At 35.3% G+C, this 17,039-nt stretch overlaps 1 protein-coding gene across 1 annotated transcript in view; it reads left to right on the forward strand.

Moving 5' to 3' along the window:
* Positions 1 to 17,039, forward strand: part of LOC137361974 (double C2-like domain-containing protein alpha) — a 134,358-nt gene that overhangs the window by 5,686 nt on the left and 111,633 nt on the right. The window lies entirely within an intron of this gene.

Below are 17,039 nucleotides of genomic sequence, written 5' to 3' on the forward strand. Positions count from 1 at the left end.
GGACTGCTATTCTCTATAATATACACAGGGACTGCTATTATCTATAATATACACAGGGACTGCTATTCTCTATAATATACACAGTGACTGCTATTCTCTATAATATACACAGGGACTGCTATTCTCTATAATACACACAGGGGCTGCTATTCTCTATAATATACACAGTGACTGCTATTCTCTATAATATACACAGTGACTGTTGATCTGTATAATATACACAGGGGCTGTTATTCTCTATAATACACACAGGGGCTGCTATTCACTATAATATGCACAGTGACTGCTATTCTCTATAATATACACAGTGACTGTTGATCTGTATAATATACACAGGGGCTGTTATTCTCTATAATACACACAGGGGCTGCTATTCACTATAATATGCACAGTGACTGCTACACTCTATAATATACACAGTGACTGCTATTCTCTATAATATACACAGTGACTGTTGATCTGTATAATATACACAGGGGCTGTTATTCTCTATAATACACACAGGGGCTGCTATTCTCTATAATATACACAGTGACTGCTATTATCTATAATATACACAGTGACTGCTATTCACTATAATATGCACAGTGACTGCTATTCTCTATAATATACACAGTGACTGCTACACTCTATAATATACACAGGGACTGCTATTCTCTATAATATACACAGGGACTGTTATTCTCTATAATATACACAGGGACTGTTATTCTCTATAATATACACAGGGGCTGTTAATCTCTATAATATACACAGGGGCTGTTATTATCTATAATATACACAGGGGCTGCTATTCACTATAATATGCACAGTGACTGCTACACTCTATAATATACACAGGGACTGCTATTCTCTATAATATACACAGGGGCTGTTAATCTCTATAATATACACAGGGGCTGCTATTCTCCATAATATACACAGGGACTGCTATTCTCTATAATATACACAGGGACTGTTAATCTCTATAATATACACAGGGGCTGCTATTCTCTATAATATACACAGGGACTGTTAATCTCTATAATATTCACAGGGGCTGCTATTCTCCATAATATACACAGGGACTGTTATTCTCTATAATATACACAGGGGCTGCTATTCTCTATAATATACACAGTGACTGCTATTCTCTATAATATACACAGTGACTGCTATTCTCTATAATATACACAGTGACTGCTATTCTCTATAATATGCACAGGGGCTGCTATTCTCTATAATATACACAGGGACTGCTATTCTCTATAATATACACAGGGACTGTTAATCTCTATAATATACACAGGGGCTGCTATTCTCCATAATATACACAGGGACTGTTATTCTCTATAATATACACAGGGGCTGCTATTCTCTATAATATACACAGGGACTGTTAATCTCTATAATATACACAGGGACTGCTATTCTCTATAATATACACAGTGACTGCTATTCTCTATAATATACACAGGGACTGCTATTCTCTATAATATACACAGTGACTGCTATTCTCTATAATATACACAGGGACTGCTATTCTCTATAATATACACAGGGACTGCTATTATCTATAATATACACAGGGACTGCTATTATCTATAATATACACAGGGACTGCTATTCTCCATAATATACACAGGGACTGTTATTCTCTATAATATACACAGGGGCTGCTATTCTCTATAATATACACAGGGACTGCTATTCTCTATAATATACACAGGGACTGTTGATCTGTATAATGTACACAGGGGCTGCTATTCTCTATAATATACACAGGGACTGTTAATCTCTATAATATACACAGGGGCTGCTATTCTCCATAATATACACAGGGACTGTTATTCTCTATAATATACACAGGGACTGCGATTCTCCATAATATACACAGGGACTGTTATTCTCTATAATATACACAGGGGCTGCTATTCTCTATAATATACACAGGGACTGCTATTCTCTATAATATACACAGGGACTGTTGATCTGTATAATGTACACAGGGGCTGCTATTCTCTATAATATACACAGGGACTGTTATTCTCTATAATATACACAGGGGCTGCTATTCTCTATAATATACACAGTGACTGTTAATCTCTATAATATACACAGGGGCTGCTATTCTCCATAATATACACAGGGACTGTTATTCTCTATAATATACACAGGGGCTGCTATTCTCTATAATATACACAGGGACTGTTAATCTCTATAATATACACAGGTGCTGCTATTCTCCATAATATACACAGGGACTGTTATTCTCTATAATATACACAGGGGCTGCTATTCTCTATAATATACACAGGGGCTGCTATTCTCTATAATATACACAGGGACTGTTAATCTCTATAATATACACAGGGGCTGCTATTCTCCATAATATACACAGGGACGGTTATTCTCTATAATATACACAGGGGCTGCTATTCTCTATAATATACACAGGGGCTGCTATTCTCTATAATATACACAGGGACTGCTATTCTCTATAATATACACAGGGACTGTTAATCTCTATAATATACACAGGGGCTGCTATTCTCCATAATATACACAGGGACTGTTATTCTCTATAATATACACAGGGACTGCTATTCTCTATAATATACACAGGGGCTGTTAATCTCTATAATATACACAGTGACTGCTATTCTCTATAATATACACAGGGGCTGTTAATCTCTATAATATACACAGGGACTGCTATTCTCTATAATATACACAGGGGCTGTTAATCTCTATAATATACACAGGGGCTGCTGTTCTCTATAATATACACAGTGACTGCTATTATCTATAATATACACAGGGGCTGTTAATCTCTATAATATACACAGGGGCTGCTATTATCTATAATATACACAGGGGCTGTTAATCTCTATAATATACACAGGGGCTGCTGTTCTCTATAATATACACAGTGACTGCTATTATCTATAATATACACAGGGGCTGTTAATCTCTATAATATACACAGGGGCTGCTATTATCTATAATATACACAGGGGCTGTTAATCTCTATAATATACACAGGGGCTGCTGTTCTCTATAATATACACAGTGACTGCTATTATCTATAATATACACAGGGGCTGTTAATCTCTATAATATACACAGGGGCTGCTATTATCTATAATATACACAGTGACTGTTATTATCTATAATATACACAGTGACTGTTATTCTCTATAATATACACAGGGACTGTTATTATCTATAATATACACAGGAGCTGCTATTCTCTATAATATACACAGTGACTGCTATTCTCTATAATATACACAGTGACTGCTATTCTCTATAATATACACAGGGACTGTTATTATCTATAATATACACAGGAGCTGCTATTCTCTATAATATACACAGTGACTGCTATTCTCTATAATATACACAGTGACTGCTATTATCTATAATATACACAGGGACTGCTCTTCTCTATAATATACACAGGGACTGCTATTATCTATAATATACACAGGGACTGCTATTCTCTATAATATACACAGTGACTGCTATTCTCTATAATATACACAGGGACTGCTCTTCTCTATAATATACACAGGGACTGCTATTCTCTATAATATACACAGGGGCTGTTAATCTCTATAATATACACAGGGGCTGCTATTCTCTATAATATACACAGGGGCTGTTAATCTCTATAATATACACAGGGACTGCTATTCTCTATAATATACACAGGGGCTGTTAATCTCTATAATATACACAGGGGCTGCTGTTCTCTATAATATACACAGTGACTGCTATTATCTATAATATACACAGGGGCTGTTAATCTCTATAATATACACAGGGGCTGCTATTATCTATAATATACACAGTGACTGTTATTATCTATAATATACACAGTGACTGTTATTCTCTATAATATACACAGGGACTGTTATTATCTATAATATACACAGGAGCTGCTATTCTCTATAATATACACAGTGACTGCTATTCTCTATAATATACACAGTGACTGCTATTCTCTATAATATACACAGGGACTGTTATTATCTATAATATACACAGGAGCTGCTATTCTCTATAATATACACAGTGACTGCTATTCTCTATAATATACACAGTGACTGCTATTCTCTATAATATACACAGTGACTGCTATTCTCTATAATATACACAGTGACTGCTATTCTCTATAATATACACAGTGACTGCTATTATCTATAATATACACAGGGACTGCTCTTCTCTATAATATACACAGGGACTGCTATTATCTATAATATACACAGGGACTGCTATTCTCTATAATATACACAGTGACTGCTATTCTCTATAATATACACAGGGACTGCTCTTCTCTATAATATACACAGGGACTGCTATTATCTATAATATACACAGGGGCTGTTAATCTCTATAATATACACAGGGGCTGCTATTCTCTATAATATACACAGGGGCTGTTAATCTCTATAATATACACAGGGACTGCTATTCTCTATAATATACACAGGGACTGCTATTCTCTATAATATACACAGGGACTGTTATTCTCTATAATATACACAGGGGCTGCTATTCTCTATAATATACACAGGGGCTGCTATTCTCTATAATATACACAGGGACTGCTATTCTCTATAATATACACAGGGACTGTTAATCTCTATAATATACACAGGGGCTGCTATTCTCCATAATATACACAGGGACTGTTATTCTCTATAATATACACAGGGGCTGCTATTCTCTATAATATACACAGGGACTGTTAATCTCTATAATATACACAGGGGCTGCTATTCTCTATAATATACACAGGGACTGCTATTATCTATAATATACACAGGGACTGCTATTATCTATAATATACACAGGGACTGCTATTCTCCATAATATACACAGGGACTGTTATTCTCTATAATATACACAGGGGCTGCTATTCTCTATAATATACACAGGGACTGCTATTCTCTATAATATACACAGGGACTGTTGATCTGTATAATGTACACAGGGGCTGCTATTCTCTATAATATACACAGGGACTGTTAATCTCTATAATATACACAGGGGCTGCTATTCTCCATAATATACACAGGGACTGTTATTCTCTATAATATACACAGGGACTGCGATTCTCCATAATATACACAGGGACTGTTATTCTCTATAATATACACAGGGGCTGCTATTCTCTATAATATACACAGGGACTGCTATTCTCTATAATATACACAGGGACTGTTGATCTGTATAATGTACACAGGGGCTGCTATTCTCTATAATATACACAGGGACTGTTATTCTCTATAATATACACAGGGGCTGCTATTCTCTATAATATACACAGTGACTGTTAATCTCTATAATATACACAGGGGCTGCTATTCTCCATAATATACACAGGGACTGTTATTCTCTATAATATACACAGGGGCTGCTATTCTCTATAATATACACAGGGACTGTTAATCTCTATAATATACACAGGTGCTGCTATTCTCCATAATATACACAGGGACTGTTATTCTCTATAATATACACAGGGGCTGCTATTCTCTATAATATACACAGGGGCTGCTATTCTCTATAATATACACAGGGACTGTTAATCTCTATAATATACACAGGGGCTGCTATTCTCCATAATATACACAGGGACGGTTATTCTCTATAATATACACAGGGGCTGCTATTCTCTATAATATACACAGGGGCTGCTATTCTCTATAATATACACAGGGACTGCTATTCTCTATAATATACACAGGGACTGTTAATCTCTATAATATACACAGGGGCTGCTATTCTCCATAATATACACAGGGACTGTTATTCTCTATAATATACACAGGGACTGCTATTCTCTATAATATACACAGGGGCTGTTAATCTCTATAATATACACAGGGGCTGCTATTCTCTATAATATACACAGGGGCTGTTAATCTCTATAATATACACAGGGACTGCTATTCTCTATAATATACACAGGGGCTGTTAATCTCTATAATATACACAGGGGCTGCTGTTCTCTATAATATACACAGTGACTGCTATTCTCTATAATATACACAGGGGCTGTTAATCTCTATAATATACACAGGGGCTGCTGTTCTCTATAATATACACAGTGACTGCTATTCTCTATAATATACACAGGGGCTGTTAATCTCTATAATATACACAGGGACTGCTATTCTCTATAATATACACAGGGGCTGTTAATCTCTATAATATACACAGGGGCTGCTGTTCTCTATAATATACACAGTGACTGCTATTATCTATAATATACACAGGGGCTGTTAATCTCTATAATATACACAGGGGCTGCTATTATCTATAATACACACAGGGGCTGTTAATCTCTATAATATACACAGGGGCTGCTGTTCTCTATAATATACACAGTGACTGCTATTATCTATAATATACACAGGGGCTGTTAATCTCTATAATATACACAGGGGCTGCTATTATCTATAATATACACAGGGGCTGTTAATCTCTATAATATACACAGGGGCTGCTGTTCTCTATAATATACACAGTGACTGCTATTATCTATAATATACACAGGGGCTGTTAATCTCTATAATATACACAGGGGCTGCTATTATCTATAATATACACAGTGACTGTTATTATCTATAATATACACAGTGACTGTTATTCTCTATAATATACACAGGGACTGTTATTATCTATAATATACACAGGAGCTGCTATTCTCTATAATATACACAGTGACTGCTATTCTCTATAATATACACAGTGACTGCTATTCTCTATAATATACACAGGGACTGTTATTATCTATAATATACACAGGAGCTGCTATTCTCTATAATATACACAGTGACTGCTATTCTCTATAATATACACAGTGACTGCTATTCTCTATAATATACACAGTGACTGCTATTCTCTATAATATACACAGTGACTGCTATTATCTATAATATACACAGGGACTGCTCTTCTCTATAATATACACAGGGACTGCTATTATCTATAATATAGACAGGGACTGCTATTCTCTATAATATACACAGTGACTGCTATTCTCTATAATATACACAGGGACTGCTCTTCTCTATAATATACACAGGGACTGCTATTATCTATAATATACACAGGGGCTGTTAATCTCTATAATATACACAGGGGCTGCTATTCTCTATAATATACACAGGGGCTGTTAATCTCTATAATATACACAGGGACTGCTATTCTCTATAATATACACAGGGGCTGTTAATCTCTATAATATACACAGGGGCTGCTGTTCTCTATAATATACACAGTGACTGCTATTATCTATAATATACACAGGGGCTGTTAATCTCTATAATATACACAGGGGCTGCTATTATCTATAATATACACAGTGACTGTTATTATCTATAATATACACAGTGACTGTTATTCTCTATAATATACACAGGGACTGTTATTATCTATAATATACACAGGAGCTGCTATTCTCTATAATATACACAGTGACTGCTATTCTCTATAATATACACAGTGACTGCTATTCTCTATAATATACACAGGGACTGTTATTATCTATAATATACACAGGAGCTGCTATTCTCTATAATATACACAGTGACTGCTATTCTCTATAATATACACAGTGACTGCTATTCTCTATAATATACACAGTGACTGCTATTCTCTATAATATACACAGTGACTGCTATTCTCTATAATATACACAGTGACTGCTATTATCTATAATATACACAGGGACTGCTCTTCTCTATAATATACACAGGGACTGCTATTATCTATAATATACACAGGGACTGCTATTCTCTATAATATACACAGTGACTGCTATTCTCTATAATATACACAGGGACTGCTCTTCTCTATAATATACACAGGGACTGCTATTATCTATAATATACACAGGGGCTGTTAATCTCTATAATATACACAGGGGCTGCTATTCTCTATAATATACACAGGGGCTGTTAATCTCTATAATATACACAGGGACTGCTATTCTCTATAATATACACAGGGGCTGTTAATCTCTATAATATACACAGGGGCTGCTGTTCTCTATAATATACACAGTGACTGCTATTCTCTATAATATACACAGGGGCTGTTAATCTCTATAATATACACAGGGGCTGCTGTTCTCTATAATATACACAGTGACTGCTATTCTCTATAATATACACAGGGGCTGTTAATCTCTATAATATACACAGGGACTGCTATTCTCTATAATATACACAGGGGCTGTTAATCTCTATAATATACACAGGGGCTGCTGTTCTCTATAATATACACAGTGACTGCTATTATCTATAATATACACAGGGGCTGTTAATCTCTATAATATACACAGGGGCTGCTATTATCTATAATATACACAGGGGCTGTTAATCTCTATAATATACACAGGGGCTGCTGTTCTCTATAATATACACAGTGACTGCTATTATCTATAATATAAACAGGGGCTGTTAATCTCTATAATATACACAGTGACTGCTATTCTCTATAATATACACAGGGACTGCTCTTCTCTATAATATACACAGGGACTGCTATTATCTATAATATACACAGGGGCTGTTAATCTCTATAATATACACAGGGGCTGCTATTCTCTATAATATACACAGGGGCTGTTAATCTCTATAATATACACAGGGACTGCTATTCTCTATAATATACACAGGGGCTGTTAATCTCTATAATATACACAGGGGCTGCTGTTCTCTATAATATACACAGTGACTGCTATTCTCTATAATATACACAGGGGCTGTTAATCTCTATAATATACACAGGGGCTGCTGTTCTCTATAATATACACAGTGACTGCTATTCTCTATAATATACACAGGGGCTGTTAATCTCTATAATATACACAGGGACTGCTATTCTCTATAATATACACAGGGGCTGTTAATCTCTATAATATACACAGGGGCTGCTGTTCTCTATAATATACACAGTGACTGCTATTATCTATAATATACACAGGGGCTGTTAATCTCTATAATATACACAGGGGCTGCTATTATCTATAATATACACAGGGGCTGTTAATCTCTATAATATACACAGGGGCTGCTGTTCTCTATAATATACACAGTGACTGCTATTATCTATAATATACACAGGGGCTGTTAATCTCTATAATATACACAGGGGCTGCTGTTCTCTATAATATACACAGTGACTGCTATTCTCTATAATATACACAGGGGCTGTTAATCTCTATAATATACACAGGGGCTGCTGTTCTCTATAATATACACAGGGACTGCTATTCTCTATAATATACACAGGGACTGTTATTCTCTATAATATACACAGGGGCTGCTATTCTCTATAATATACACAGGGGCTGCTATTCTCTATAATATACACAGGGACTGCTATTCTCTATAATATACACAGGGACTGTTAATCTCTATAATATACACAGGGGCTGCTATTCTCCATAATATACACAGGGACTGTTATTCTCTATAATATACACAGGGGCTGCTATTCTCTATAATATACACAGGGACTGTTAATCTCTATAATATACACAGGGGCTGCTATTCTCTATAATATACACAGGGACTGCTATTATCTATAATATACACAGGGACTGCTATTATCTATAATATACACAGGGACTGCTATTCTCCATAATATACACAGGGACTGTTATTCTCTATAATATACACAGGGGCTGCTATTCTCTATAATATACACAGGGACTGCTATTCTCTATAATATACACAGGGACTGTTGATCTGTATAATGTACACAGGGGCTGCTATTCTCTATAATATACACAGGGACTGTTAATCTCTATAATATACACAGGGGCTGCTATTCTCCATAATATACACAGGGACTGTTATTCTCTATAATATACACAGGGACTGCGATTCTCCATAATATACACAGGGACTGTTATTCTCTATAATATACACAGGGGCTGCTATTCTCTATAATATACACAGGGACTGCTATTCTCTATAATATACACAGGGACTGTTGATCTGTATAATGTACACAGGGGCTGCTATTCTCTATAATATACACAGGGACTGTTATTCTCTATAATATACACAGGGGCTGCTATTCTCTATAATATACACAGTGACTGTTAATCTCTATAATATACACAGGGGCTGCTATTCTCCATAATATACACAGGGACTGTTATTCTCTATAATATACACAGGGGCTGCTATTCTCTATAATATACACAGGGACTGTTAATCTCTATAATATACACAGGTGCTGCTATTCTCCATAATATACACAGGGACTGTTATTCTCTATAATATACACAGGGGCTGCTATTCTCTATAATATACACAGGGGCTGCTATTCTCTATAATATACACAGGGACTGTTAATCTCTATAATATACACAGGGGCTGCTATTCTCCATAATATACACAGGGACGGTTATTCTCTATAATATACACAGGGGCTGCTATTCTCTATAATATACACAGGGGCTGCTATTCTCTATAATATACACAGGGACTGCTATTCTCTATAATATACACAGGGACTGTTAATCTCTATAATATACACAGGGGCTGCTATTCTCCATAATATACACAGGGACTGTTATTCTCTATAATATACACAGGGACTGCTATTCTCTATAATATACACAGGGGCTGTTAATCTCTATAATATACACAGGGGCTGCTATTCTCTATAATATACACAGGGGCTGTTAATCTCTATAATATACACAGGGACTGCTATTCTCTATAATATACACAGGGGCTGTTAATCTCTATAATATACACAGGGGCTGCTGTTCTCTATAATATACACAGTGACTGCTATTCTCTATAATATACACAGGGGCTGTTAATCTCTATAATATACACAGGGGCTGCTGTTCTCTATAATATACACAGTGACTGCTATTCTCTATAATATACACAGGGGCTGTTAATCTCTATAATATACACAGGGACTGCTATCATCTATAATATACACAGGGGCTGTTAATCTCTATAATATACACAGGGGCTGCTGTTCTCTATAATATACACAGTGACTGCTATTATCTATAATATACACAGGGGCTGTTAATCTCTATAATATACACAGGGGCTGCTGTTCTCTATAATATACACAGTGACTGCTATTATCTATAATATACACAGGGGCTGTTAATCTCTATAATATACACAGGGGCTGCTGTTCTCTATAATATACACAGTGACTGCTATTCTCTATAATATACACAGGGGCTGTTAATCTCTATAATATACACAGGGGCTGCTGTTCTCTATAATATACACAGGGACTGCTATTCTCTATAATATACACAGGGACTGTTATTCTCTATAATATACACAGGGGCTGCTATTCTCTATAATATACACAGGGGCTGCTATTCTCTATAATATACACAGGGACTGCTATTCTCTATAATATACACAGGGACTGTTAATCTCTATAATATACACAGGGGCTGCTATTCTCCATAATATACACAGGGACTGTTATTCTCTATAATATACACAGGGGCTGCTATTCTCTATAATATACACAGGGACTGTTAATCTCTATAATATACACAGGGGCTGCTATTCTCTATAATATACACAGGGACTGCTATTATCTATAATATACACAGGGACTGCTATTATCTATAATATACACAGGGACTGCTATTCTCCATAATATACACAGGGACTGTTATTCTCTATAATATACACAGGGGCTGCTATTCTCTATAATATACACAGGGACTGCTATTCTCTATAATATACACAGGGACTGTTGATCTGTATAATGTACACAGGGGCTGCTATTCTCTATAATATACACAGGGACTGTTAATCTCTATAATATACACAGGGGCTGCTATTCTCCATAATATACACAGGGACTGTTATTCTCTATAATATACACAGGGACTGCGATTCTCCATAATATACACAGGGACTGTTATTCTCTATAATATACACAGGGGCTGCTATTCTCTATAATATACACAGGGACTGCTATTCTCTATAATATACACAGGGACTGTTGATCTGTATAATGTACACAGGGGCTGCTATTCTCTATAATATACACAGGGACTGTTATTCTCTATAATATACACAGGGGCTGCTATTCTCTATAATATACACAGTGACTGTTAATCTCTATAATATACACAGGGGCTGCTATTCTCCATAATATACACAGGGACTGTTATTCTCTATAATATACACAGGGGCTGCTATTCTCTATAATATACACAGGGACTGTTAATCTCTATAATATACACAGGTGCTGCTATTCTCCATAATATACACAGGGACTGTTATTCTCTATAATATACACAGGGGCTGCTATTCTCTATAATATACACAGGGGCTGCTATTCTCTATAATATACACAGGGACTGTTAATCTCTATAATATACACAGGGGCTGCTATTCTCCATAATATACACAGGGACGGTTATTCTCTATAATATACACAGGGGCTGCTATTCTCTATAATATACACAGGGGCTGCTATTCTCTATAATATACACAGGGACTGCTATTCTCTATAATATACACAGGGACTGTTAATCTCTATAATATACACAGGGGCTGCTATTCTCCATAATATACACAGGGACTGTTATTCTCTATAATATACACAGGGACTGCTATTCTCTATAATATACACAGGGGCTGTTAATCTCTATAATATACACAGGGGCTGCTATTCTCTATAATATACACAGGGGCTGTTAATCTCTATAATATACACAGGGACTGCTATTCTCTATAATATACACAGGGGCTGTTAATCTCTATAATATACACAGGGGCTGCTGTTCTCTATAATATACACAGTGACTGCTATTCTCTATAATATACACAGGGGCTGTTAATCTCTATAATATACACAGGGGCTGCTGTTCTCTATAATATACACAGTGACTGCTATTCTCTATAATATACACAGGGGCTGTTAATCTCTATAATATACACAGGGACTGCTATTCTCTATAATATACACAGGGGCTGTTAATCTCTATAATATACACAGGGGCTGCTGTTCTCTATAATATACACAGTGACTGCTATTATCTATAATATACACAGGGGCTGTTAATCTCTATAATATACACAGGGGCTGCTATTATCTATAATACACACAGGGGCTGTTAATCTCTATAATATACACAGGGGCTGCTGTTCTCTATAATATACACAGTGACTGCTATTATCTATAATATACACAGGGGCTGTTAATCTCTATAATATACACAGGGGCTGCTATTATCTATAATATACACAGGGGCTGTTAATCTCTATAATATACACAGGGGCTGCTGTTCTCTATAATATACACAGTGACTGCTATTATCTATAATATACACAGGGGCTGTTAATCTCTATAATATACACAGGGGCTGCTATTATCTATAATATACACAGTGACTGTTATTATCTATAATATACACAGTGACTGTTATTCTCTATAATATACACAGGGACTGTTATTATCTATAATATACACAGGAGCTGCTATTCTCTATAATATACACAGTGACTGCTATTCTCTATAATATACACAGTGACTGCTATTCTCTATAATATACACAGGGACTGTTATTATCTATAATATACACAGGAGCTGCTATTCTCTATAATATACACAGTGACTGCTATTCTCTATAATATACACAGTGACTGCTATTCTCTATAATATACACAGTGACTGCTATTATCTATAATATACACAGGGACTGCTCTTCTCTATAATATACACAGGGACTGCTATTATCTATAATATAGACAGGGACTGCTATTCTCTATAATATACACAGTGACTGCTATTCTCTATAATATACACAGGGACTGCTCTTCTCTATAATATACACAGGGACTGCTATTATCTATAATATACACAGGGGCTGTTAATCTCTATAATATACACAGGGGCTGCTATTCTCTATAATATACACAGGGGCTGTTAATCTCTATAATATACACAGGGACTGCTATTCTCTATAATATACACAGGGGCTGTTAATCTCTATAATATACACAGGGGCTGCTGTTCTCTATAATATACACAGTGACTGCTATTATCTATAATATACACAGGGGCTGTTAATCTCTATAATATACACAGGGGCTGCTATTATCTATAATATACACAGTGACTGTTATTATCTATAATATACACAGTGACTGTTATTCTCTATAATATACACAGGGACTGTTATTATCTATAATATACACAGGAGCTGCTATTCTCTATAATATACACAGTGACTGCTATTCTCTATAATATACACAGTGACTGCTATTCTCTATAATATACACAGGGACTGTTATTATCTATAATATACACAGGAGCTGCTATTCTCTATAATATACACAGTGACTGCTATTCTCTATAATATACACAGTGACTGCTATTCTCTATAATATACACAGTGACTGCTATTCTCTATAATATACACAGTGACTGCTATTCTCTATAATATACACAGTGACTGCTATTATCTATAATATACACAGGGACTGCTCTTCTCTATAATATACACAGGGACTGCTATTATCTATAATATACACAGGGACTGCTATTCTCTATAATATACACAGTGACTGCTATTCTCTATAATATACACAGGGACTGCTCTTCTCTATAATATACACAGGGACTGCTATTATCTATAATATACACAGGGGCTGTTAATCTCTATAATATACACAGGGGCTGCTATTCTCTATAATATACACAGGGGCTGTTAATCTCTATAATATACACAGGGACTGCTATTCTCTACAATATACACAGGGGCTGTTAATCTCTATAATATACACAGGGGCTGCTGTTCTCTATAATATACACAGTGACTGCTATTCTCTATAATATACACAGGGGCTGTTAATCTCTATAATATACACAGGGGCTGCTGTTCTCTATAATATACACAGTGACTGCTATTCTCTATAATATACACAGGGGCTGTTAATCTCTATAATATACACAGGGACTGCTATTCTCTATAATATACACAGGGGCTGTTAATCTCTATAATATACACAGGGGCTGCTGTTCTCTATAATATACACAGTGACTGCTATTATCTATAATATACACAGGGGCTGTTAATCTCTATAATATACACAGGGGCTGCTATTATCTATAATATACACAGGGGCTGTTAATCTCTATAATATACACAGGGGCTGCTGTTCTCTATAATATACACAGTGACTGCTATTATCTATAATATACACAGGGGCTGTTAATCTCTATAATATACACAGGGGCTGCTATTATCTATAATATACACAGGGGCTGTTAATCTCTATAATATACACAGGGGCTGCTGTTCTCTATAATATACACAGTGACTGCTATTATCTATAATATACACAGGGGCTGTTAATCTCTATAATATACACAGGGGCTGCTATTATCTATAATATACACAGTGACTGTTATTATCTATAATATACACAGTGACTGTTATTCTCTATAATATACACAGGGACTGTTATTATCTATAATATACACAGGAGCTGCTATTCTCTATAATATACACAGTGACTGCTATTCTCTATAATATACACAGTGACTGCTATTCTCTATAATATACACAGGGACTGTTATTATCTATAATATACACAGGAGCTGCTATTCTCTATAATATACACAGTGACTGCTATTCTCTATAATATACACAGTGACTGCTATTCTCTATAATATACACAGTGACTGCTATTCTCTATAATATACACAGTGACTGCTATTATCTATAATATACACAGGGACTGCTCTTCTCTATAATATACACAGGGACTGCTATTCTCTATAATATACACAGGGGCTGTTAATCTCTATAATATACACAGGGACTGCTATTCTCTATAATATACACAGGGGCTGTTAATCTCTATAATATACACAGGGGCTGCTGTTCTCTATAATATACACAGTGACTGCTATTATCTATAATATACACAGGGGCTGTTAATCTCTATAATATACACAGGGGCTGCTATTATCTATAATATACACAGTGACTGTTATTATCTATAATATACACAGTGACTGTTATTCTCTATAATATACACAGGGACTGTTATTATCTATAATATACACAGGAGCTGCTATTCTCTATAATATACACAGTGACTGCTATTCTCTATAATATACACAGTGACTGCTATTCTCTATAATATACACAGGGACTGTTATTATCTATAATATACACAGGAGCTGCTATTCTCTATAATATACACAGTGACTGCTATTCTCTATAATATACACAGTGACTGCTATTCTCTATAATATACACAGTGACTGCTATTCTCTATAATATACACAGGGACTGCTCTTCTCTATAATATACACAGGGACTGCTATTATCTATAATATACACAGGGACTGCTATTATCTATAATATACACAGGGACTGCTATTCTCTATAATATACACAGGGACTGCTATTATCTATAATATACACAGTGACTGCTATTCTCTATAATATACACAGTGACTGCTATTATCTATAATATACACAGGGACTGCTCTTCTCTATAATATACACAGGGACTGCTATTATCTATAATATACACAGGGACTGCTATTATCTATAATATACACAGGGACTGCTATTCTCTATAATATACACAGGGACTGCTATGATCTATAATATACACAGGGGCTGCTATTATCTATAATATACACAGGGACTGCTATTATCTATAATATACACAGGGACTGCTATTCTCTATAATATACACAGGGACTGCTATTATCTATAATATACACAGGGGCTGCTATTATCTATAATATACACAGGGACTGCTATTCTCTATAATATACACAGTGACTGCTATTCTCTATAATATACACAGGGACTGCTCTTCTCTATAATATACACAGGGACTGCTATTATCTATAATATACACAGGGGCTGTTAATCTCTATAATATACACAGGGGCTGCTATTCTCTATAATATACACAGGGGCTGTTAATCTCTATAATATACACAGGGGCTGCTGTTCTCTATAATATACACAGGGACTGCTATTATCT

The sequence above is a fragment of the Heterodontus francisci genome, unplaced genomic scaffold (assembly GCF_036365525.1).
Source record: "Heterodontus francisci isolate sHetFra1 unplaced genomic scaffold, sHetFra1.hap1 HAP1_SCAFFOLD_518, whole genome shotgun sequence".
Taxonomy (NCBI): Eukaryota; Metazoa; Chordata; class Chondrichthyes; order Heterodontiformes; family Heterodontidae; genus Heterodontus; species Heterodontus francisci.